Source organism: Eublepharis macularius, chromosome 1, assembly GCF_028583425.1.
Source record: "Eublepharis macularius isolate TG4126 chromosome 1, MPM_Emac_v1.0, whole genome shotgun sequence".
Lineage (NCBI taxonomy): Eukaryota > Metazoa > Chordata > Lepidosauria > Squamata > Eublepharidae > Eublepharis > Eublepharis macularius.
The window spans coordinates 93,222,946-93,248,948 of NC_072790.1; the positions used below are offsets into that span (position 1 = coordinate 93,222,946).

The following is a 26,003-nucleotide window of genomic DNA, read 5'->3' on the forward strand; positions in this document are numbered from 1 at the left end:
TCATAGACTAGTTTTAGCCCAGTGCTCATTGGTTATAAGTAGAATATCTTCAGTTTCACTGAAATATCCAACATTATTTAATGGGGATCTAATGGGGATCTTGTCCAATAAGTGCTTTTCCCCTGGTGGATTTTCTTTGTCTTTCTATTCACAAAACACAAGAAATTAACATTCTGCAGAATGAGTAGAATATGATTGTTAAGATAATTTGTTTTAATTATACTTCTCGCTGGACTGTTCTATGAACCTCATGGTTTGCTACGGTTACATATATATCAGTGAATAGGCAGAATTGCCTTACACCAGTGGAAAACTAGTTTAATAACTAAGCCATAAAGTTTACTGCATACTAGACAGGACTCAAGTATACAGAAATCAAAACCAAGCAAGGAAGATACAATTGTACTCTAGCAGTCATTCACTTACAAATTTCAGTTAGATGGGCATGGAAGTGGGTCTATAGCAACAGCCAGGAATATGTATCTATTGTTGCAGAGTCAAAGTAGAATTCATAGATGGATATAGTTAGTAAATAAAATGCTAAAGAGTCTGTTGGTAATAACAGATATAAATCCTAAATTATTAGAATAGGCCCAAACAGAGTAATTACTCAGATAATTGAAGCTGGGCTTGCTTAAATTTTGCTATGCAAGTGAGGTTTAAGTCATCTGGAAATGATTCACATAACAGTACACTTGTGATGCTGTATAAATTAGTTCTAAGATCACAAAACAATGGCGGAATGTAGCCAAATTATGCTGTACTCATCTAAACAAGATTTCTCAGTACTATCTCAAAATATAATTGCAGGCTGAGATAAGAAAGCAATGTGTTTAAATAAATCTCAGAAAGTTTTATACAGGATAATCTTTTGTTTATCCTATTATTTATGTAAATAAGTACATTTGATTTTTTTTTAAAGCTCTTACTCTGAGAAGTAATGAATTAATTCTGGTCAGGAACCAGCATTCGAATTCCATCAGTGCCAATTTCAAGCAAAGTGATTGCAGTTTAAATTACTAAGATGCTTTACTAAATAATTGATCTCTTTAAAGGGCATTATATCAACCTATCTATAATAAGGTATTATGAACTTAAAGTGGGAAACCAAATAAAATAAATAGAAATCGTCATGCTAAATTGCATATTAGAGATCTGGGTAAAATGACAAGAACTTTATTCAGACAGATAGAAGCAAGGGTCAATCAAGCATCAGAAAGCAGTGGCACTTTTTCATCATGTTGAAATTCACCTCTTCCATGTAATCTGACACAAAACAAACTGAAAAATGTCAAATTTAAATGAAAAGTTCCCAAAGGCATTTTTCAGTGTAGTTTGTGCATTCAGATTTTATTTCTAGCCCATAGATCTTTTATGGAAAGATTGGCAACAGCATGAAGGGTTGAAACCACTTCCCCTCCCACCCTACTCTTCCAAAGATTCTTGGTTTTCATATGTTATATGAAGCTATCTTATACTTACTAGTTAGACCATTGGTTTATATATTCAAATATTGCCCACTTTGACCTGCAGTAGCTATCCAAGGTTTCAGGTAGCAGTCCTAAACAGCCCTGCTACGTCATCAATTCCTTTATCTACAAATACCAGGACAGTAAATATATATTTAAACTAGGTTTCACTGTAAATCAGTGCATTTTGTGTATGACTAACTTTCCTAAATAAAACTCACTCCTGCGTCAATACTCTTCTAAATTCTTCCTGATGTTGCCCCTCTGGATTTTTTTTTTAAAAAAGCTTGCTCAAAGATTTTTATTTCAGAAAGCTATACTGCAACATCAACACTGCCATGAATCTTATATTATGAAATCAAGATGATTGTCCTTGATTAGAATTGTCAATGTTTTTACAGGTGCCTTTGAACTGGTAATTACTTTCCTTTTTATAGTGACAGCCAATCATCTCACCCACCCTTCAGTCCCCTTCCCCTCCTCCAGGTTCTAAGTCACTGATTGAAAATATTTTTTTATATTAACAAACATACTACGTTCCATTCCCCTCACATTCTTGTAAATGATGAATTCACAGAAGTGACACTATGTTTGAAGTCACACCTCATCACATTTGATTCATGTCTTTTCTCAGCCGTGAATCTTGATGGCTTTTGATGTTTCCTTCCCTACCGGAAAAAGTGATGCGAGCTGTCCTATATACTTCCAATTAATACCCATCTATTACAGTCTAACAGCCTGAACAAATGCAAAACTAACAAACATTTTTTCAACTTTGCCTATCCAGGTGTTGTCATAGTATTTGGCTTAGCAGAAAAAGAAATATGGCCTGCTTTTGTCAAGCATGTAGACAAAGATTTGTGTGCCATTTGCAAACCTCAATAAGAAATAGCTTCCAATTGGTATAGAATTACTGCAGAGATATTTAATTAAAAGAATCATATTTATACTGACCAATATGAAGATTGTGTGTGTGTGTTGGAGGGGGGGATTATCTTGACAACATTGCAGAGTAATTCTATGCAGTTAACTGTGCATAGGATTGCACTGCTAGAAAGCCAATTGGAATCATTTCTCTATTATTATTCATAACTGCTAAGAAAGTTCACATGCTCACAACTGAAGTAATTGTTGCAATGAAGTTTCATTTTAGGCAAAATGTAAATGAATTTTGCTTGACCCCACTCATGGAAAACATCTGCAGAGTTCGAAGAATTAGAAAAACAGTTTGAGAAGACAATGAATATTTTTCAGATAAGTTTCATTGTGACTGCAGAGCTACATTTAGTACGGTATTGTATTTGGATCTCAGTAATTTATAGTCCAGCCCTATGCACGTTTACTCAGAGTCTCAATGGGTCAAATCATACCTACTCCTATGTTATGAATTGCAGATGCATAGACTGACTTTGCACATGTTTATTCAGAAATCCCACTGAATAAAATATAACATATTTCCAAGTAAGGGCTAAATCAAAGATCTTTGACTGGATCTCTCAGTGTGAAATTTAGTCTCAAAAGTTGCTAGGATGAAGCTCAGTATTGATCAGGCCAGAGTGCTGTTAATTTCTGTTTACCTCCTCCCTCAATGCTTTCCTGCTCTCTGTCTTTATTTAGGCCTACTTTGATTCTTAGGGTGCAAGATTTCAGCCTTAGAGCCAAGCTACAAGCTACGCCTGACACAGGTTGGACACTTGTCAGCTTCCCTCAAGTTTTGATGGGAAATGTAGGTGTCCTGCTCTTGCAGTTGTAATGGAGAGCCAAGCTGTAAAACCAGGACGCCTACATTCCCCATCAAAACTTGAGGGAAGCTGACAAGTGCCCAACCTGTGTAAGGCATCACTTGTAGCTTGGCTCTTAGTTCTATTGGCACAAAACACAAACCAATAGATTCCTGTGATGTCAGAGGATGTCCTCATCCCCCCCCCCTTTTGGTAGAGTGGATCACTATTTTCTATGGAGAACATAGTCTGTCATTTAAGGGAGTTCAACTATGGAGTACTGTACCCCTCATTATGTTTTCCCACCCTGTTCTCAGAGAACTTGGGACATTTACACCTGAATGTCTAAAACTTTCCCAAATCTTACTTGGCTCATGAAGTCATTGATGTCTTGAAATAATAATCATCAGTTTTACTTTGGTTGCTTTCAGTGGAGTTGATTATGACCCCTCTAGAATGAATATGGCACCTGATTTGCTTACTCTAAAATAATTCATTTTTAAATCACTTCCTGTATCATGTCTTTCCATTTTCATAATAATTACTCATTGTATCTGCAGATGGTTGTATGGCTTCATTAGTAATTCTCCACCATCCAAATCAGTGTTGTTCTAACCTTGCTGTTTTTCCTAAGACAGGAGCCTTTGTTTTCCAGGCAGGTCAATCCTGTGCCTATTTACTCGAAAAACAGTCCCACTGGGACTTATTTCCACATCAGTGTGTGCAGGATTACTGTTACAAATGTTTAAATAAAAGTTCTCATCCTACAGCTGCTATTTCTGCTATTTTTGCTACTGCTTTGTATCATTTATAACATACCAAGATTATGTTGCACAGTATATAATAGCTTGCCCTGACCTGGGTAGCTCAGATGTGTCTGATCTTGTCAGATCTCAGGAGCTAAGACTTGGTTAGTAATTGGATGGGAGACCTCCAATGAAGAATAGGGTTGCAGAGGCAGGCAATGACAAACCATCTCTGTTTGAAAACCCCACCTGGGATTGCCATACGTTTGCAATGACTTGACAGCACTTCCCACCACCACCAGTATGTTATGCAGAAGATGTCTGCATGACACTTTCAAGAGTCACTACCAGTCAGAGAAGACATTACTGACTTTGATCAACTAATGGTCTGATTCAGTATATGGCAGCTTTATGGTATACATATATGTATTCTTCATGACATATCACCTTACAGGTCAAGAACATACAAGGAGAGCAATAGAAAGCACACTAGCCCTAAATAAAATTTATTTAGCTGGTAAATATGAAGGTGCTGTATCCATTAGAGGTGCGCAGTTCAGTTTGGAATTTGGATTAATATATCAAGTTTGGCTGATTCGGTGAAATCCGAGTATTCCAAATAAAAAACAGGTATTTCAATTTTTTACTGAATTAATTTGGTACTTTTGGTAAAATTCACCCATTGTTTTCTATGGAAAAATCTATCTAGAGGCTATCCATCTTCTTTGGTTGCCCATAGAATTGATCCCTGGGGTTGAATCTTCCTGAAACCTGGTGTGTCTTTAGAGGACAGGCAGAAGTAGGTCCCTAGTAAATTTGGTGGAGTATGCTTGAAAAATGCTGCCCAACAGCCCCAGGTAGCTGCCAGATATTTTTCCCCATAGGGAATAAAGGCCTGAGGCATGTCACAAATCCACATCTCAATCTTGGGTTGACCTTCCCCTACCCTGAGGTAAAACTTCTCTCTAAACCTATGAAGCTCAATACTGGGCTGGAAAAATCCAAATTGTGCTATTTTAACAAATGTCCAGGGTCCACAGCCCAGCCCCCGGTCTTACCTGGAGAGGAGGATGGGAGACCCCCAGGAGACAGTGGCCCAGCAGACAGCCAGAACCAGCCAGCCACAGAAGGAAGGGAAGAAACACCCAAGGACTCAGAGGACTAGAAGGGGCATGTGGAGGCCAGATAGCCCCACCCTCCAGTGGGAGTCCAGGGGGCCAGGCAAGGAGAGTGGGGGCAGCCCAGAGGGGACCAGAACAGACAGAAAGGACAAAAACAGTGGAGACACACAGCCAGCCACTGGCCAAACTGAAGCCTTACCAGCCAGAGAGGAGAAGCAGTTTTAGCAGTTCAGAGCCATGCCCCAGCCTGCAGCCCAGCTTGAAAGCAATAACCTAACCCAGGGGATGTCAGCAGCTAAGCAACTCCAGGTGGAGCTGCCTGAGGCATTCCGTGGGAGAAGAGGGGCAGCCAGCCTAGGAGGCTCAGCTGTGCCTGCCTTCAGCCATCAGCTCAGTCAGAGAGGCTGGACAGCCAGTCAATGAGGCACAGGTGGACCAGCCCAGTGCTTCCAGCCAAACAAGCACAGGTGCAGATGCCTAGGCCAGCAAGGTCCATGGTTAGAAGGCAGCAGGAGGGTGTGGTTGGCAGGTGGAGCATGGCAAGGTTGAAGGGATAAAAGGGAAGTCCACCCACAGGGTGTGGTGGGTTGAGTAGGAGTGATGTTGAAGTGAGAGGAGGTAAGTGGATGATGGAGGAGATCAAGGAGGAGGACTGGATCAGGTCAAGCAGGTCAGCAAGTAGACTGAGAGGGAGTCTGGGTGAGGTATACTGCCCTTCCTTCCACAGAGCAGGGTCCTGCAGTATCCCTGACACCCCTTTGATGTTAGGGCCAGGCATCCTGGCTCCCTGACCAGTGGCAGCTGCAGCAAGCCTTGACACAAATTACAGTTTGTTTTTATCCTGGTTTCTAGTCTTAGTTAAAAAACAACAAAAAACTGCAATAGTTTTAAGTGTCAGGTTAATCTATTGTAAATTAGGAATGACAAGAATGCACAGCAGCCATATTTGACAGCTGAATGTATGGTTCTAATGCTCATGACTAGAGATGGGCACGAAAAGCATTATGAATGCAAAAAAGCCCATGAACAGCCTGTTTGGCTGCTTGCAAACAAGCTGTTTGTGAGTCCCCATTCTAAACAAACAGGTGGTTGTTGCAAGCCTCCTTTGTTGCTGTTCATCAAGCCAGACAGTCTGGCACCTGCAATCAATTCCCTTGGCAACCGGAGGCAGGGACTGCCTGAACTCTGTCTGAACTCCTGCTGTTGCCCTGGAAATACCAATCTAAGCCCAATTTAGCTCAATAGGCAGGTCTTCCTTTCAAGTGTGGAGCTCCAAATTTGTTACAAGGAAGCAAAGAGCAGGGGGGAGGGGGGCTCCCAGCTCCCATTTAGCAGACAGTGAGGGAAAGACAGTTGCTGTTGGCATTTTGAGAGAGAGATAGAGAGATTGCATTGGAGCTTGATTTTTCTTTGTGTGTGGTAGGATTGTGATCTACCTCCCGGGCTGCTGCCAGGCTCTGGGACAAGCTATTATTTATTACTGGTATCTTTCCTGCTGCCTGCTCAGGTCAGGTTTCTGGGAGTGGTGCAGTAGGGATCTTGATGGCTGGAGGAGAGCCTGCTGGCCCCCATGAACAATGAACAATGAACATGTTTGTGAACAGGTCATGTTAGTCAATGTTTGTTGTTCGTTGTTTGTGGATAGCAATGAACAATGAACACCATGTTTGGGGTTTTTTTTCTGTTTGTGCACATGTCTGCCATGACCAGATTATGAGCAGATTCAGGGCATGTGCAACAATTTGTGCATCTGAGAATAGATTTGCATCAGCCTTGCTTTCAGAAAGCTGTTTTTTAGATGACTAGGAGATTAGCAGGGAGGCAGCTTCTGAGGTCCTCCTTAGGAAATTCTGTTTTGTTTCCCCTTGCAGGTGTACAACAATGCTGCAAGCCTAGGACCCATCTCCGTTTCCTCAGAAGCAAATTCAGCTTCTGATCCCCCTGCTCTCACGAAACATTGCACAGGCACAAAAATACAACAATGCTGCAAGCCTAAAACCCATCTAAGTTTCCTCAGAAGCAAATTCAGCTTCTGACAGAAACAAATTCAGCTTCAAATCCCCCTACCCTCACAAAGCATTGCACAGGCACAAAAATGTCAATGGATTATTTGGCAATTTGTGACCTGCTTATTGAAACTGGAGAACTGAACATGAGTTGAACTAGCAGGTATTCAAGCATCCTGATAATAAATTGCAATTGAACTGAAGAAGACCAGGAAGTCTTTAGTCACAGCTCCATGTGACTGAGGAGAAGGAGGAAGCAGAAGTGGCCAAACCCAGGAATAATTTAGGCTTATTCTCATTCTGAAAAACTGTAATTTCTTTATGCTGTATGATAATTATGGCATTTTCTGGCTAACAGATTAGAGAGCAGTTCTGTTATCTAGAAAACAGAGTTTTGATATTAATTTAAAATGTAAATAATTTAAAAGAACTTTTGAAGGAAACAAATAATGACAGGTTGTACAATAGTGCTACATTCTGATTAAAAAGCTGATTGGTTTGTTACATATGTGATAGAATGGCCAAATTAAGAAGAGCAAAGATTTCTAGGAGCATAAAAGAGAAGATTCTGGACAGAAACAAAACAGTAATAGTAAGAGCATTTGATTTATACACCACCCTTCAGGACAACTTAATGCCCACTCAAAGCAGTTTACAAAGTATGTTATTATTATCCCCACAACAAAACACCCTGTGAGGTGGGGGGGGGGTCTGAGAGAGCTCCTAGAAGCTGTGACTGACCCAAGGTCACCCAGCTGGCTTCAAACGAGTAGGGAGGAGGAGGTGGTCTTACATTCTTTATAAAAGGGAATGGTTTCAAAGACATGACAACAAAGGCAGATAGAAAAAAGGAGAAAACAGGCATTAAAAACTGATGAGAAATCTGAAATTGCAGAAGTGGATTTATATGAAAAACATGACTGCCAAATTTCTATTTTAGTAGCTTCCAATTATACATAAATTCATTGTATTCATTGTAACATAAAAATCTCAGGGTTTGTGTTATTTGTTTATTAGTTTTTCATATGTGTTCATAGTTATCCTCTCTTACAATTCTGCTTAGCAATTGATTAAAAGACCAAGCAAAAGCAGAAGACTGCTGATATTATGCAATAGTGTGAAATTAAAAGACCAAGTTTGCATTCCTGAATGATCACTTACATGTGACAAACTTCTGATTAATAAGATAAACAGTAAGAAGAGCTGAAGTATAGCTGAGGATGTTTGATCCTTCCCCCCCCCCTTTTCATTTACAACTAAATTAGATGATGAAGCTGTAGATGTGAAGAGGTTTGCAAGACGTTTGTGAAGTGCAGAATCTAATCAAAACCTTGAAGGAAGATTTTGCCGCAGTTTGAAACAAGGTTAGAATTATAAATGAATCATATTAGGCTTCTCTTCTTCCCTGGGAGTTTCTGAGTTGCTGAAAACTATGAGAGACGTCCCCTCTGTTAGAAAATCCTCAAATTCCTATGAACTCTTAGTTTTATACCCTGGATAAGATAGGATTTTGAGGGAATGAAAAAATAACATTTTCCATTCATTAAGCAGAACAATAGTTCAACTCTTTTTCTAAAAAAAAATAACAGAAGCTTTCAACACCGCCTTACATTTCAACTTTGGTTGTGAGTCAAAGACAATCCTCCCTGTTTTTTTTACCTGCTTAGATTGTGCCATTTGCTAGGTTTTTAAGCTTCAAGACTTTGCAGTGAAGCTTTTCTTTTGCACATTTCAGTGCTATCCTGTTGCCTAGTCTTTTTTTTTTTTAACTCTCCCTCAAAAAAGCTGTGGTCAAAGATGCTCAAAGTGAAATGTTTTTTAAAATTTCTAAACTTTAGAGAGTGAATTATTGACTCTGGCACATTTTCATTGAAATATTCCACCTCTACCCAAATAGCCCCAAGTTTTAATTACAATGCAAATGATGGTAAATACAAGGAGTCTCCCAATCATTATCTCTAAGATGTTAATATGCTGAGGCTCTGTCAGACTATTTAGTGTCCCTACGAATGAGATTTCCAAGATGCTCTGCATAGGACTCTGCTTCAAGACTGGTTTCATGCACTAGCCTGCATTTGTCCCTCATGTGGTACAGAACAGTTGGTAATAACAGCAATTTTGGGGATGGTCAGAACAGTTATAGCAGAGAGACAATTTTATCTGACTCCTGGCAACCCTTTATGATTTAAAACAAGGAGAGGTCAAAAGTTTGAGCACCATTTCATTGACAAGAAAAAAGGCAATTTATGGCAAAAAAATAGAGAGATCTCTTTTTAATTTTGTTTGTAAATTGCATGTAATATGCAGATGCATATATGCGCGTGTGTTATGTGCTGTCAAGTTGCTTCCAACTTATGGTGACCCTATGAATGAAAGACCTCCAAAATGACTTATCATTAATAAACTAGCTCAGATCTTGCAAATTGGAGGATGTGGCTTCCTTTACTGAGTCATTTTGGGTCTTCCTCTTTTCCTACTGCCTTCAGCTTTTCCTAGCATTAATGTCTGTATGTAATTCTGTGTATGAACACCTGAGTTTCAGAACTGGGAAACCTTTTCTGCTATATGGTGCTAACTTTTCTTTTTGCCCCAGTACTCATTTATATGGAAATATATAATCTCCCAGCCTTTAGAACATTGTCTAAAGAATAAGGTAGTCCTTAAGAATACCTAAACTGACAATTCCAACTACAATATCTACAAGATTCATGAAGTCCACTAAAGGCAATGTACTTAGAAGGATATACCTCGATGATGCTGTTAATTTTTTAAAAATTATTAGTTTGTCCAGCAATACCATCCTCCTTTCTGCCCATTCCCTCCCTGTCCTGCAGCCACAAGAACCATTCCAGGTTCTGCAGCACCTCCTCCATTAGCACCTTGGCTGCAGACACCTCCACAAGCCACCTTCCTCATTGGAATGTCAGCTGCCAATGCACATGCTGAACTCTTGGCAACAAACCCTCAGCCACACAGACAACTCACTTTCCTCCTGCAGTGGCATAGGTGGCTCAACCTTAGCCACAGAAGGTCTTTGGCAGCCCATGTGGGGCAAGTGCAGGGCACAGGTCACTGACGGAACCATTAGTAACACTTCACGAATTTAGAAGGAAACCAGACAGGCAGAGCAAAGGCCCTGCCCTGGGCTGAGATAGAATGGGAGGGGCTGAGGTACTGCAGAGTCTACCCAGCCCTTCCATCAGATAAGACTGGGAGCAAGGCCACTCAGGAGACTGAGTGGGGATTGGCTGGAAACCCAGGGAAGTGGCAAAGGGGAACCATTTAAAAACAGGTCCCTATAAGGGCTGAGGAGAAAGCATAAGGTGAGACAGCTGGAGGGGGAGGAGGTGTTGCTGTCACTTCCAGGGTAGGAGAAGGAACAAGGTGGTGCAATCCCCTTGTCTGCCTGTGGATAACTGTCTTTGGAAGCTGGTAGGATGATGGGTAACTGGATGGGGATGACAGGGAGGGAGAAACCTCAAATAGCTCATTACAGAAACATTTGTTGCTTTATCTCATCAGAGATGAGATGGCCATAATGATAATGTTTTTGGGGGCTGGAAATTCAAGGCTGTTGTTTGATACTACTTGACAGAACTACAAAATAATTTAATGAAAATAAGCCAGATGGCTGGTAAGCAGAGCAGACCACAGTCAATTAAACTCTACAGGTCAAGAAAAAGGAGATGGCAAGTTCTGACCACCACTGGAAGATTGATACTAAAAGTTGTTTGCAATGTATAAATCAACAAACAGCTGCTTTAAACATTTAAGTACCCTTCGAAACATGACACTTAATATTTTATGAGCCAAGGAAGTGTGCTATTGTGCTGTGTACTGATCTTATGTATAAATGTTTCCTGTGAACAGATATTTCAGAAGGCTTCAAGATGACCACTGCTTATCACATATTTCTGGAAAGAATGACACTATATCTTCTCCTGGCCTCATATCACCTAAAAAGCTATGGTGGGTGTTGTGTTTTCCAGAGTTTCAACATCTTAGCATGCATAATATTTATTGAAATTATTAGACAAATGAAGGAAATTAGGAGCAGACTTAAAATGTTTCTTGTCAAAGCAGCTTTTTCTGACTGGCTATTTGTTAGCTTGTGGGAACAAGCAAGATTCTTGGTATAAACTTAAGTGCCTTGACCAGTAAGCCACACTTTGTCTTTCACTGTACAATAACCCCCCCCCCCCTCCAAAGTCAATAGATAATGAAAAGGAGAAAATAAATGCAATCATCTATAAAGTTAGCCTTTAGAACAACAGCAACAGCACTAGGTACAAATAGGAATCCATTTCAGGCATGGTGATTTTATTTAGGATAAAACCCGAGAGAAAATGTCATTCTTTTCCCCCCTCTATGTTTCAAGAGAAAGATTCTAAAGCCCCTTGTTACCATACTTTAATTTCAATTAGTTAAATGCTTTCAGTGTTTAAAAAAAGAGCAAAATCATTCCCCCTAACATCTAACTTCATGGTTCAGGGACTATCATGAAGACAGCAAAAGGGACCAACCTGTAGACAAGGAAGTTGCTTACACATACTCAGGAGACTCCCTAGTTATTCAGGAAAATGTATGCTACCCCTATGTAGCAGACACTTCTTTAGACAAGCTGGTTCTATTTGGCTCCCTCCTGCAGAGACGTCAATCTTGTTTTCCATTTCCAAGCTCTTACCTCACACAGCATTGAGTTTTGCAGTAGTGCAGTATGAAAGAACTAAGAGCTAAATGAACTGTAGATAAATATGGTGATTACCTTTACATAACATTGTCAAGGGAACATAGAACTTGTGGAAGGCTATGCAGAAAAGGGGGAAGGCACCCAAGGTCTACAAACTCAGTATAGTGACACAAGTTTGGCCCTATTGTTAAACAGAATGAGACAGCCAGCCTCAGGTAACAGATTTTGAAGCACCATTAAAAGACAACAAAATGTCAATTATTATATTTTTACCACTACATAGCTGCTTTGTGAATTTTCTTCCTCAGACACCAAAATGTCTTAGATTATCTCTATAGAGGCCCAAAGCAAGTAGACAGAAAAAAATAACTTGTCAGATTAAAAAGGAGCAAAGGAGATATGGATGTTCTGATGCTCTTCAGCATTGCTTAGACTGATTGCTTAGAAGATGACAGATAAAAAATAAACTCCTATTCACAAACTTAGTCAAGACATTAATGCAGGCCTGTCCATCTCCCTCCTATAATGGACTGAGGGGAAAAGGTAATATCAGTAAATGTCGTGTAATACATTTATCTTACTAGGAAAATAATAATGACAATCTGATATGGCCAGCTGACATTACTGCTGCTTACTTATATCTTAGGTATGATGCAAATGTGTAGAGAACCAGTACAATTTTGGTGGTATGGGGTAGCCATCAGGCAACATATGTGTGGATTGCTAGTGATAAATAGCAAAGTTAGAAGCCTCCTTGAAATATAAACTGAATAATGTTTTTAAGTATTCGTGAGTAGACATGGGCACGAACAGAAAAAAAATGAACATGGTGTTTGTTGTTCATTGCCATTCATGAATAATGAACAACAAACATTGACAAACATGATCCTGTTCATGAACATGTTCGTTGTTTGTTGTTCAAGGGGGCCAGCAGGCTCTCCTCCAGCCATCAAGATCCTTACCGCACCACTCCCAGAAACCCTACCTGAGCAGGCAGCAAGAAAGGTACCAATAATAAATAATAGCTTGGCCCCAGAGCCTGGCAGTAGCCCTGGAACCTGAAGGGGTAGATCCCTATCCCACCACACACAAAGAAAATTCAAGCTCCAATGCACTCACCCTGTCTCTCTAACAGCAGCTGTCTCTCCCTGAAAGCCAGAGCTGGGAGCCCCTCTCCCCACTGATCTTTTCCTCTTGTAACAAATTTGGAGCTCCAGTCCATGCTTGGAAGGAAGACCTGCCCATGAAGCTAAATTGGGCTTAAATTGGGGTTTCCAGGGCAGCAGCAGGAATTCAGACAGAGTTCAGACAATCCCTGCCTAAGTTGCCAAGGGAATTGATTGCAGATGCCAGACTGTCTGGCTTGATGAACAGCAATGAATGAGGCTTGCAATGACCACCTGTTTGTTTAGAATGGGGCCTCACAAACAGCTTGTTCACAAACAGCAGATTGGGCTGTTTGTGGGTTTTTTTAGTTCGTATTGCTGTTCGTGCCCATCTCTATTTGTAAGCACTGAGGGCCAAAGTAGATGTGACATCTGCTGTGAGTTTGATTGAGTTTCCCCAATCCAACTTGTAGACAGATGTTACATCAGGGAACTAACATTTCCAAGAGCTCTGAGACCCTATTGGGCTCAGAAACATGGCACAGGGAGAGGAAAGGCTTCACCTTCCCTCCCACACTGTTTTCCCAAGCCAAAATGGTGAAGGAGGGCTTTATTTGTCCCACTGAGAGGTTCCATGGACTGTAGTAGCTGTTTCAGCTTGGGAAAACATAAGCCCCTCCTTGCACTATGCTGTCAAGCTAAATTTGGCACTAGAATACTTGGGTACATTAGTTACCCAGTGTAAAATCTGTCTGTCAGTAGGGATGGGGAACCGCTGTTCCAACAAGCAATTCAACATGCCTTGGACATTGGGGGACACTACATGTCTCTCTGTGTTTATGTATAACTCCTTTGATAATAAGCTGCTTCCTCTTGTCTAAGGTGAGAACACCTCCTGACTCCTTGCCTCTCTCTGTTTCCTTTGGGAGTTTCTTCTTCTGAGGGTGCTTGGCTGAGGGTGCTTGGGCAAGCAACAAATGCACATGAAACATTGTGTAGAGAAAAAAGGCCACAACTTTATTGGTTACAGTGATAGGAGACTGGCTCTGTGTAGGGTGTGTGAATCCCTGCATCAGCTGACCCATCTGCCAGCCAATGACCTCCTCACCCCTTCAGTCCACCTGCTGAAAGGGGAACCGTGGAATGACAGTTAGTGGGATCCACAATGGGCGGTAGCCTCTATGTGGTTCCCCTGTCACTTGGAAGCAGGCATACTCTGGCAACCCTCAAGCTGGGCTTTCCACTGCCATGCCGGGTGCAAGATCCTTTATGGGAATCCCTATCTCTGAGGAAACTGTGCACACAGGCCTTGTTTCCCTCCAAAAGTGGATCCATGCCCAACACCAAAACCACCAGCCAAAAGTTGGGACAAAGGTAACATTACAGTAACAACCCCACACATAACCTTATATTTAAACAGATTGAAACCCAATTACACTCCAAGATTGTGCATAGAAAAACAAAATGTTACCAAGCCCAAACCCCTCTTTTTTGAAACAGCTTACACTACCCTAAATGTAAAACTCTGCCAACTAAACCTATAGCTATCAGCTATGAAAAGGAGGTGCATGGGGGGGGATTGCTGTTCAGTGCCCAACTTCCGAACGCCCTAGCTGGCTCCTCCCTAAATAGTTGGAGGGTGGACCTGAGAGGAAACTTTGCCTCTCAGGTTTGGGAACTGAGTCCCTTTTTCCTTTGCCCAGCTGGCCCGATCTAATTGGCCAGCTGGGAATTTAAACCTCAGGGCTCCCCTCACAGCTGTGGGAGCTGCACAGGGGAGCTGACAGGTAAGGAAGCCTGCAGCCCACTAATGCTGGACCCAGTAAGTTTGGGGCCAGTGGCTTTTCAGAGCTTCTGCCATAAATGCCTCATCCACACAGCAATATCCAGCCTCGATGCCATGCAAGAGGGCTGTGGTGGTAGGTAAAATAATTCCTTAAACTAGGACTTTCTTTCTAATCCAAGATATTGTCATGAATGGAATCTGCTTCACTAAATTGTATGTTCTTTCTTTTTTACAGTTTAATTGCCTGAAGATTACTTACTACATATTGAGGAAAGTACATCAGAGTGGGTAACTCTGCTACCAAATGAAATATATCCATTTCTAATAACTCCACCCCAGCTCATGGCAAATGTCACATCTAGTTTGGCCCTGAGAACAGCTAGCTTGCCTATACTCAAGAAAAAGGAAGAATGATAAAAGCAGCTTTGAGAGCAATCTTAAGCAGGCCTACTCATGGTTGTACCATTTTATTCAATGGGACTAATTCCCAGGAAACAACTTTAATTTCTAGATAGGCTTAAATCTGAGAATTAGTCTTTCTTAAAACAAACAAACTTCTGAACTTTTACAGATATTTACAAGCTAGTGTTACTGGTTTCATTATATTAAGGCTGCTTAGGACACATAGGTCTTATCATTTTAAAAGCTGGTGTTCCAAAATGCTCCTTGTTTGGCAGTACTATTATTGCTGTTCTTTACATCAACAAAGTAAAACAAAACCCTGCCATTTTAAGCCTCTTGTAAATCACACAGACCTTCAACATTTCTGATCAAACCACTCAACCTCTGGGCTTAAGAACTTCTGATCCCATTTGATGCCTGCTGTTAAAAGATGAAACTCATATAGATACTTATTAGTTCACTCAACAGGAGACAATTGAGATTATAGGTTATTACACGAGACTTACACAAAACAAAAAGACCTTCAGCAAGGCCAAATTGACATTAAAGAGATCACATGTTGATGGTGCTGAAAGATTTTCTGCTCCTGGTAATGAACATATGGGGATTCTCTGTAACTAAGCAATCCAGGGTGGAAAGTGTCTTATTTAATTTTTTTAAACCATCTTTATTCAAAATGAGCAATATGGGGAAATGATACCTAAAGGCAACAAAATCCATCTGGTACTCAATATAATCACCTGCTCATAGATATTAGAAAATTAGACCTCCCTTGGAAGGCATTAAAGTCAAGCTGTGTCATTTCAGCTACTTGCTTTGGGACAGGCCACTTAATTTAGCCAGAGTATAGTGAAGTGAAATGGCAAGACACAGACATCTCTGCTGTGCATTTCTTTGGTTTGCTAAACATTTCACTAATTTTCAGCAAAGGGATGGTGAATTAGGAGGACCACACTGATATCCCATTAGATCAATTTTTTAAAAAATACGCCCAAATTACTATTTTGGGAGACGTAGAGTTCTATCCTGAAGAGTAGTGCTTCTTTAACCCCCCCACCCCACCCCCGTCCTGCTTTGGCAGGGAAAGGGATTACAGTAGACACTACAGATCACTTCATTTCAAGTGGAAGTTTCCATTTTAAAACAGTGAATATTTTTTTCCCATTTGAATGTCCCCTTGGAAACCTTCAGTTGCCATTTCATTTGCCATATAAGTAGAGATGGGCATGAACCAAAATATGAACCAAAGTTTGTCACGAACCAGGCTGGTTCATGGTTTGTGAACCAGTAGTTCATCAGAGCCCATTTCTGACTAACTGCCATGAACTTTTGCTTGGTTCATTTGGTTCGTTTTTTGGTTTGTCATTGCAGACAGCCTGATGCCAATCAATCAATTTCCTAGGCAACAGAGGTTGAGCTTTCTGCAGACCTTCTGCTAACCCGGAAGTGACATTTTCATGAACCAAAATGAACCAGTTCATGAACCGGGGCAGGTTCGTGAAAGTTCATGGTTTGTGAAACATGACGAACCGCGAACCACATGGTTCTTCTTTTTTTCTGGTTTGTGCCTATCTCTACATATAAGCCATTCATAAAAGACTCTAAACAGATTTTTAATAGATGGTTGTTGTGGCTTTTCCGGGCTGTATAGCTGTGGTCTTGGCATTGTAGTTCCTGACGTTTCGCCAGCAGCTGTGACTGGCATCTTCAGAGGTGTAGCACCAAAAGACAGAGATCTCTCAGTGTCACAGTGTGGAGATGTTGGCAGGTAATTTATAGCTACTCAGGAAGGTGGGTTTGGGCTGAGTCATCCATATGCAAAAGAACCTCCTTAGGATACAGTGAAGCCTCCCTCCATTAGCATTCCACACCCTGGGAAACTCTTACAGGATGTTTTTGAAAGGGGGAAGTAGGTACGTGTTGCCATTTGACTGAGAAGAAGAAAGATCCCTGAAAGACTATGGAAGCAATCCTAAACAGGTCTAGTCAGATATGAGGCCCATGTTATTCAGTAGTGCTTACTCATAGGGAAGTGACTTTTGAATTGCAGCTTATGACTGAAGTCTCCTTTCCAAATGTTTCAAAAGCTGATAGGAGGGGAGGGAGTCCCCCCTTGTGAGGACCTGATTGGCAGGGAGGGAGAAAATGCCATTTCCTGGGTAGCTATGGGGTGGAGGGTGGGGAGATGAACTCATGCGCATTGGTCTCATTCTCTCTTAACAGAGTTAAGTAATAGCATAAGGTCCTCTCCCCTTGGGATCTGATTGGATAATGATATTCAGGAAAACAAGCCACTGCCCTGCAATGCAAGCCCAGTGTTTGCCTGCTGCTGGAAGGTATGAAACAGAACACACAAACTTTTTGGTGGGAGGGACTAGTTACAATTTGGTTTCCTAGATTTGGTTCAGTGTTACAGAAGTTGCTTTAACAAGTTGAACTAGAGATTTCTGTGTGTATTCTTGGCTTATTTTTTCCATTATTCCCACCATTGGTCAAGTCTGATTCCATGCTGACATGGAAGCTCTGCTTACTAAGCCTAGATATGTAGGGCACTCTGTAGTATTGGCAAATACTTCTGGGCATTCTTAAAGACACTTCTTTCTATGATGCTTGTTCATTTTAAACAAAGAGAACTGCTTTCTAATAGTAAGCTAATAAATTTATTTATTTATTCACTTACTTCAGGGGTCCCCAACATTTTGAGCCTTTGGGCACTTTAAGAATTCTAATACAGGATGGTGGGCCCAACCACAAAACAGCGACTGTAGGAGGCAGAACCAACCAAAAAATGTGAGGGAATGAGGTCATGCAGTACTTTAGCAATAACTCTTCAATATTTTACACAGAAGCTCTATCTAACAGGATGCTTATTTAAAATGAACATATTGTTTAAATGCACTTTCTTGCATACACACAGCATTCATACAGTGAATATCCTTGTTCTGTGGAAGCAGCTGCTTCTGAAGCAATTTTTTTTTAAATGATCAATCAGAAGCTCTGCTGGGCAACAGTTCCTCTCAGCTCTGTCTACTTTCTAAAAATACTAGACAGGCACCAAAAAAAGTGTCCGCAGGTGCCATGGCACCCTGATTTGCTTCATTTATGGCTTGCCTTTCTTCCCAGTGGAAATACAAAGCACCTTGCAGCCTTCTCCTCTTTCATTCTTGCGAACTGGGGCACATTCGTGAAAGTTTATGGTTTGCAGTTCCTGAACAGCGATGAACCATGAACCATACAGTTTGCAATTTTTCCGGTTCGTACCCACTTCTAATGTATATTTTATGATTGCTGGTTCAGCAAAAATAAACAGTACTTTTTAAAATATTTCCAAAAGATATGATAATAAACTTATCTTACAACTGATTATATATAGGATATTATATCATAAAATTGTTAATGCTGGTTATGTTATATTGATCAAATTAAGTACCATATATATCTATACACTGTATCAGAAACGTAAAACAACATTTCTTTAACCGATGTAAATCAGAACCCTTAACAGAATTAATCTGTGTCAATTATTTCCCATCTCTATCTGTGATAGGAATAGTACATTTCCCATTTATTTTCATATTCTTTAATCAGTGTTTATTTACATATATAAGCAATTCAAACAATATTCTTTTGACATTATCTGGCAAAATTCCCAACAGCATAGTTTCAGGTTTCATTGCAAAATTCATTTTTAAAATCTTCTAAATCTCAGCATGTATATATTTCCATTTTTTTACATGTCTACCACATATGTTAAAAAATACCAAATGCTTCTTTGCATTTCCAACACATCCCTATCTATTTCTTATCCATTTTTTCAATATATATTGGGGTAATATACCATGGTAAAACATCTTATACCCATTTTCTCTTAATGCTTGACTTGACTTGCAGTGAATTTCTTTCATCTATACATTTTCCCATTTTTGAAATATTATCTCTTCTCCAAAATTCTGGGTCCATTTCAACATACCCATTTTAACTTGTTCTGTTTCTGTATCATATTGGAGTAAAAGTTTGTCAATTTGCCCCTTAAGTGATTTTAAGTGCTCTCAATTTGCCACTGGGTCCTACTGAATGGGAAGGAGGATCTGGTGCCCTCACCTTGATGTGGTGGCAGAGACACCAACGCTGCTAATATAACATTGTGTAATGTAACATTGTGTACAGCAGCATTGGCAGCACATATAAAAACATCATGGGTATTCACAGGGCATTTAAAAGCAGCCTGTGGGCCTTCCCATAAACTTCTGGATACATTATAGTACTGAACTGCTGAGGTTCAGAATTCTATTTATTTAATGTAATTTATACACCATCTTTCTCCTTAATGGAGACCCAAAGCAGCCTCCATCATTCTCCTCTTCTTCATTTTATCCTCACATCAACTCTGTGAGGTAGATTAGGCCGAGTGTGTGAGATTGGCCAGGGCTGGTGCCCAGGGCAACCAAAGACTGGCCACTCACATGTGCGCACCCAGCACTGACGTCACTTCTGTGACATCATCATGCAGGGTGGTGTGTGCCGCCCCGTGGCAAGCTGGCTATCCCGGCATGCTGCGGAGCTGGCGGCAGCAGAACAAGTAGCTGAGAGGCCACCCATGCCATTTGCCTGCCCCACACGACAGGGGGTGGCTGGCTTGCCACGTGCCCCCTGTCCTGCAGGGCAGGCAAAAGGCAGTGTGGGTGGCTGTCGATCCGGTCACCAAGCAAGCTTCCATGGCAGAGTGGAGGTTCAAACATAAGGTGTCCCAGTCAGTCTAACACTCTAGCCACTATATTATGTTGGCTGTCTAAGGTGAACAAGAAGTTACTCTGATTCAACTAAATCTGGAGCTTAGTTGTTTTACACTGTGGGGGCAGGAGTTCATAGCTGCTTCTCTTTCTCCCTTTGTAATTTGACACAGATTCTCAGCTGGTTCTACCTAGTATTATTCAAAAGAATTAAAGGCTTCTATCCCATATTCTTCTGTGTATAATATCCTATGCTGAAATCAGGAGCCAGTTCTTATAGAAAACAGTCAATCTCTGTTGCATCTATACAAATTATTTAGTTTTTAAAAATAATCTCTATTTTCATACAATTGCCAGAATTTTGATAATAATGTGTAGCTTGAGACCACAATATAGAAAATGGCACACTTAATTGTAGAAAGGTAGCATCAGCACACCATGTCTAAAGGTTTGAAAGATTTATTTAACAAAAGCAGGGCCTTCCCTGGCCTCTGCTTGGTAGAGAACAAACAGCCTACAACAAGAAGTGAAAATAAAAACTAAACTACTACACAGGCTTTTCAGCCTAAAGGGATCAGGGGGGAAATACTAAACAGTTCAATAGGGGAAAACAGTCCAATATGGGAACATCACCAGATTCACAACTTGCCAAGATATAACACCCCTCTTCCTTTAAGACTCAATTTAGAATGTTAATCTGTCTGGTTTTCTTCATAATCTTCCAGAACTCCTGGGCCCAGTCATCTCAGAGGTCGTCTGTGGCAGTTCTTGACCTCTATCACCTTGGAGGGGCTGAGCCTCAGTCACTCTTGATGTTTGAGGCTCTTCTGCAACGGCTGGTGATTGTTGATAATCCCATGTGGTGGAATTATCCCCTTCCCCTGTTACATCTGAGACCTCCCCACTGCCCCTCAATGTTGGCCCATCTTGCATTGCTACTGCCATCCCCTGGTGTTCCTGATGCTGTGATGACATCATGCGGATCTGATCCAGGTGTCTTTTAATTATCTGTCCTGAAGACAGCTCTACCTGAAAAGATACTGGCCCTGTTTGCCCCTTTATCACTCCTGACTCCCATCATCTCCCACTCCCAAAAGCCAATACCCAGACATGGTCCCCCAGCTGAAAAGCACAGGGAAGAGGTTGAGGGGGCCATCCATGATGCATAGCCGCTTGGCCCTGACACACTTTAGTACCTACTGTCAGCCGCAAAAAATCTAAATGTGAGTAGAAGGACCAACCAAACATAAGCTCTGCAGGGGAGACCCCAGTTGTGGTGTGGGGAGTTATTCGGTACCGCCAGAGGAATCTGGCTAGCTGAGTTTCTAAAGGTAGCTGTCCCATGTGTCATAATCCCAATTTCACTGACTGCACTGCCCATTCTGCCAACCCATTAGAAGAGGGATGATAGGGGGCAGTGTGGATATGTCGAATGCCATTGCGTTCCATAAACTCCCTGAATGTGGCCCCTGTGAAAGTCGGGGCATTGTCAGTGGCCAAGATTTCCAGCAAACCAAAAGTGGCAAATATTTGCCTCAGCTGTCCCACTGTGGCCTCAGCCGTGATGGAATACATTACTTGTACCTCCAACCATTTAGTATGAGTGTCCACCACTACCATCAGTATTTTGCCCCTAATTGGGCCTGCAAAGTCAACATGTAATCTAGCCCAGGGTTGAGTTGGCCATTCCCAAGGGTGGATTGGTGCAGCTGGGAGCACTGGACAACTGTCCTGACACTGAGCACAGGATCCCACCAAATGCTCAATGTCCTGATCCAGGCCGGGCCACCAAACCAACCCACGGGCCACTTGTTTCATCCTGGAAATACCAGGGTGTGTGTCTTTAAGTTGGTTCAAAACTTGTCCTCTAAGTTTATGGGGAACTACCACCCTGCTCCCCCACATGAGGCATCCAGCATGAAATCCTAATTCCCATCATCTTTGAAAAAATATCTGCAAAAACTCCTTCTGGACGTGGGTAGGCCACCCATGCTGCACCCAATCCACAATAGGTGCCAACTGCACATCTCTATGGGTTTCAAGGCTGACACGCTCTGCTGTCACAGGCAGAGGATCTACTGAGCAAATCCACAAGCAGGATCAGATCTCCTGGGTCTGGTACCAGTGCTGGGAAATAAGGTAAGGGAAGCCTACTGCATGCATCAGCATTAGAATGTTGTCCACCCTGCCAAAATCAAATCTGATACTTGTAGCCCAATAAGGTTAGAGCCCACCACTGCATCCTGCTGGAGGCCATGGCAGGGATTGGTTTGTGTTCACCCATAAGTGTGAGTAATGGTTTATGGTCTGTAAGGATGGTGAACGCCCGGCCATACAAATAGTGGTAGAACTTTTTGACTCCAAAAACCACTCCTAAAGCCTCTTTGTTGAGCTGAGAATAATTTTTTCTGCTGGAGACATGGTGCGAGATGCAAATCCAATCAGTCTCTCTGTGCCATCTGGGTATACATGGAACAAAACTGCTCCCACCGCATACTGGGAGGCATCACAAGCCAACACGATGGGTAATCTAGGGTCAAAATGTGTTATAACTCTGGAGGATTGTAACAAAGTCTTTGACGTTTGAAATGCTATATCTTGAGCCCTTGCCCACTTCCGTGGAACATTCTTCTTTAACAACTCATGCAACAGGGCCAGTACTGTGGACAAGTTGGGCAAAAATCCATGATAATAGTTTAAAAGGCCCCAAAATGCTTTCAGCTCTGAAACAGATGTTGGTTTGGGGGCCTCTGCAATAGCCTGTACCTTATCACTGACTGGGTGGAGGCCTTCTGCATCGATAATATGTCCCAAGTACTGTACAGAGGAGACCATAAAAGAACACTTACTTCTTAAGTCCCACGTTTCTGAGCCTTTGCAGTGTATCTAAATGGGCTTCCTGATCTACCCCAGAGATCAGTATATCATCCAAATAAACCAAAACATTGGGAATCCCCTGTAACACGGCCCTCCACGGCCCTTTGAAAAATCCCAGGAGCAGATTTCGGTTTTGTTTTCGCGGCCATGTCAGACGCTCCTCTCGGCAGGTCCGAGAGGAAGCGGCCGAGCAGCCTGACCGGGCGGCTGATCTGCAAAGGTTAGCCCCCAGGACTCCCAGGGAGGGAGTCTGGGTCCGGGACGCGGCGGGAAGAGCCCTCTGGCAAATCGAGGCAGGGGGTCAATTGCCCGGTTGTCCCTATGGAGGCTGGCAGACGTACGCGGCACCCTGCGTGCTGCCGGGCCATGGAAAACGGCAAAGAACAGGACTAGGCGGAAGCCTGTAAGTAAGCGAATCCCTTCTGTTACTACAAGCGCATGTGGAGGAGTGGTGGGATCTGAAGTTAAGAAGATTCAGATTTTTTTTCCCCTCACAGAGTCTCGGAAGATTGGCGGTCCCCCCCCCTAAAATGGCAGCGAAAAAGCAGAGTCCTTCTCTGGGCAAGTCAGTTTCGGCTGCCCTGCAGGGAAGAGGGGAGTCGCTCGAGGAATTGGTGAAAAGATCGGTCATCGAAGCCATAAAACCCTTTGTTGACAAGCTGAATGAAACAGATCAAAGGGTGGGCTTAATTGAGAGTGATGTGAAAGCCATGAAGGAAGTAGCGGGGGGGGCAGAGAAGTCTGCTCGGGAAAATGCGTCACTTATGAGAGCAACGAACAAGGAGCTAAAGTTGGTGGAAAACCAGCTGATTGGGCTGCAAGTGGAGCGAACACAGACCATTTTGCGTCTCCAGAATGTTAAAGAGGAGGAAAACGAGGATTTAAGGGATCTTGCCTCGGAACTTTTAGCGACACCCGCGAGGGCAACTAAAGAAGAAGTTAAAAGCGCCATTTTGGGAGTCCGTCGGGCTTCTTCAAAATATGCAATGAAGCGGCAGCTGCCTCGCGAGATTGTTATTGAGTTTTCATCTAGGAGGGTCCGGGACAATATCCTATATAACTCATATAATGTGGACTTGGACTTTCTGGAAAATAAGGTCAAGATACTGAAGGACGTTCCATTTTTAGTTCGGAAGAGAAGACTTAAGTATAAAAGGCTGGCAGCTCTCTTGAGGGAACGTGACATAAAGTACAAATGGCTATTTCCGGAAGGAATCTGGTTTAGTTATAAAGATCAAGCTTACAAGATTCGGAAGATCAGCTAAGGGATTTTGTGGACAAAAATCAAGAATTTGGGCAAGACACCAAGCAAAAAGAAGAAGATTCGAAGCCTGAAGGGAGGGGGGAGGCAATGAGCGCTGCGGCTGTAGCTGCTCAGAGAGAACTGTGTCCGAGGCCCGGGGGGGGGGGGGAGATTTAATTTGAACTGTAATTTGTATTTTGTAAGATCAACCATTCCATCATTACTTTATTAAGCTTTAATTTTTAATTATGGCAGTATGAAGGGAAAGCATTGAAGTGTAGTGTTTAGTGTTTGTATGCTGCCTTCCCCTTTTTTCCACCCCCCTTCCCCTTCTCTTTTTTCCTTTTTTCCCTCCCCTTGTACTATTGTAGTTTCTTGTAGTTTACTGTTTTAGATGCTAAAAATAAAAAATATTATATATAAAAAAAAGAAAAATCCCAGGAGCAGAGGAAATGCCGAAAGGTAGGCGAGTGTACCTAAATAGCCCTCGATGAGTGTTGATCATTAGCAGTTCTTTGGATTCATCATTGAGAAGTAGCTGCTCATAAGCATGACTGAGATCAAGCTTGGAAAACACAGTCCCCCCAGCCAAGGATGCAAATAAATCTTCAATGCGAGGTAGTGGATAGGGATCCAGCCTAGCAACCTTGTTGACAGTGACTTTATAATCCCCACAAATTCTCACAGATCTATCTGCCTCAACCACTGGCACAATTGGGATGGCCCAGTGAGAAAACTGGACAGGTTCCAGGATACCTTCTTTCTGTAGATGTTGGAGTTCTGTGTCCACCTTACTATGCAAAGTATATGGCACACAGTGGGGCCTGAAAAAATGAGGCTGTGCATTTGGGTCCACATGAATCTTTGCTGCCATCCCAGTCAGGGTTCCCAGCTCTGGAGTAAAAATGTCTTTATCCTGTTCCAAAATATCTTCCCCTGAATGTGACCGAAGCAACAAAATATTCTGCCAATCCAGTTTCAGTTCCTGAAGCCAATTCCGTCCCATCAAAGTTGGGCCTCTACCTTGCACCACCAACAAAAACAAATCCTTATGCTGTCCCTTGTACGTCACTGGCAGAAGCACTGGGCCAGCCAGTGGAATAGCCTCTCCTGTATATGTTTGGAGCCTCACTCCAGCTGGTTGTAAAGGTGGTGGAGTGGCTGGCGCCCATAAGCTAGCAAAGGCATCCTGCCCAATTATGGAGAATGCTGCCCCAGTGTCCATTTCCATGTCCAGAGTACGACTTGCAATGGTTATTTGGACCCGTATTGGTGGTGAGCGACCAGTCCCCAAGGTATACACAGCATAAATTCCATCATTGTCTTCCTCACCTTCCTCTTGGCATAGTTCCACAAGGTTGGCTGTCCTCTGTTGAAAATTCTGTCACCTAGGTAGGCTATGGGGCCACAGCTGAGTGGTGCAGCAATGTGCCAAATGCCCTCTGCAATGGCAGTGCCATCAAATTGTGTTCCAAAACTTACAATGGTCAGGGTTATGTAGGGCACCACAACGGAAACAGTGCTCTGTAGAGTTTGGTGTAGTAGCTTCCTGGTGCTGGCCCCTAGCTGGGAAGTGAAGCCGTGATTTTGGCAAAAGTTTGGAGCCATGTGCAGCCACTCAATGCAGGCCGTCTGTATCCTCCTTTCCATTCTTCTGTAACTCCTGGGCTCAGCGGGCTGCCATTTCTATGACCAAAGCAATGTCCACTGCTGCCTTAAAATCAAGGTCTTTTTTCTCTAAGAGGTGTAGTTGCATGGTCCAATCACATACTCCTGCCACAAGACAATCACATAGCATGCGATCAAGAGCATCTCCAAACTCACAGAATTCTGCCAGAAGATGCAGTTCTGCCACAAAGTCAGCAATTGTTTCACCAAGATTCTGGTGGTGACTATGGAACCGAAGGGACTGTACCACTGGTGAATGCTGTGGGCTCACATGCTGCTGTACCAAACTGCATAATTCTTTTAAAGTTTTCTCACCCGGCTTTTGAGGGGCCAGCAACTTCCTCAGCAGGGAATAGGAATTTTGTCCACAAACAGTCAAAAAGATAGATCTTTTTGCATCTGCATCTTCAATCTTGTTTTCCAGAAAATACTCAGACC

At 42.2% G+C, this 26,003-nt stretch overlaps 1 pseudogene; it reads right to left on the reverse strand.

Moving 5' to 3' along the window:
* Positions 1 to 25,128, reverse strand: LOC129324329 (uncharacterized protein K02A2.6-like; annotated as a pseudogene).
* Positions 25,129 to 26,003: the final 875 nt, after the last annotated feature.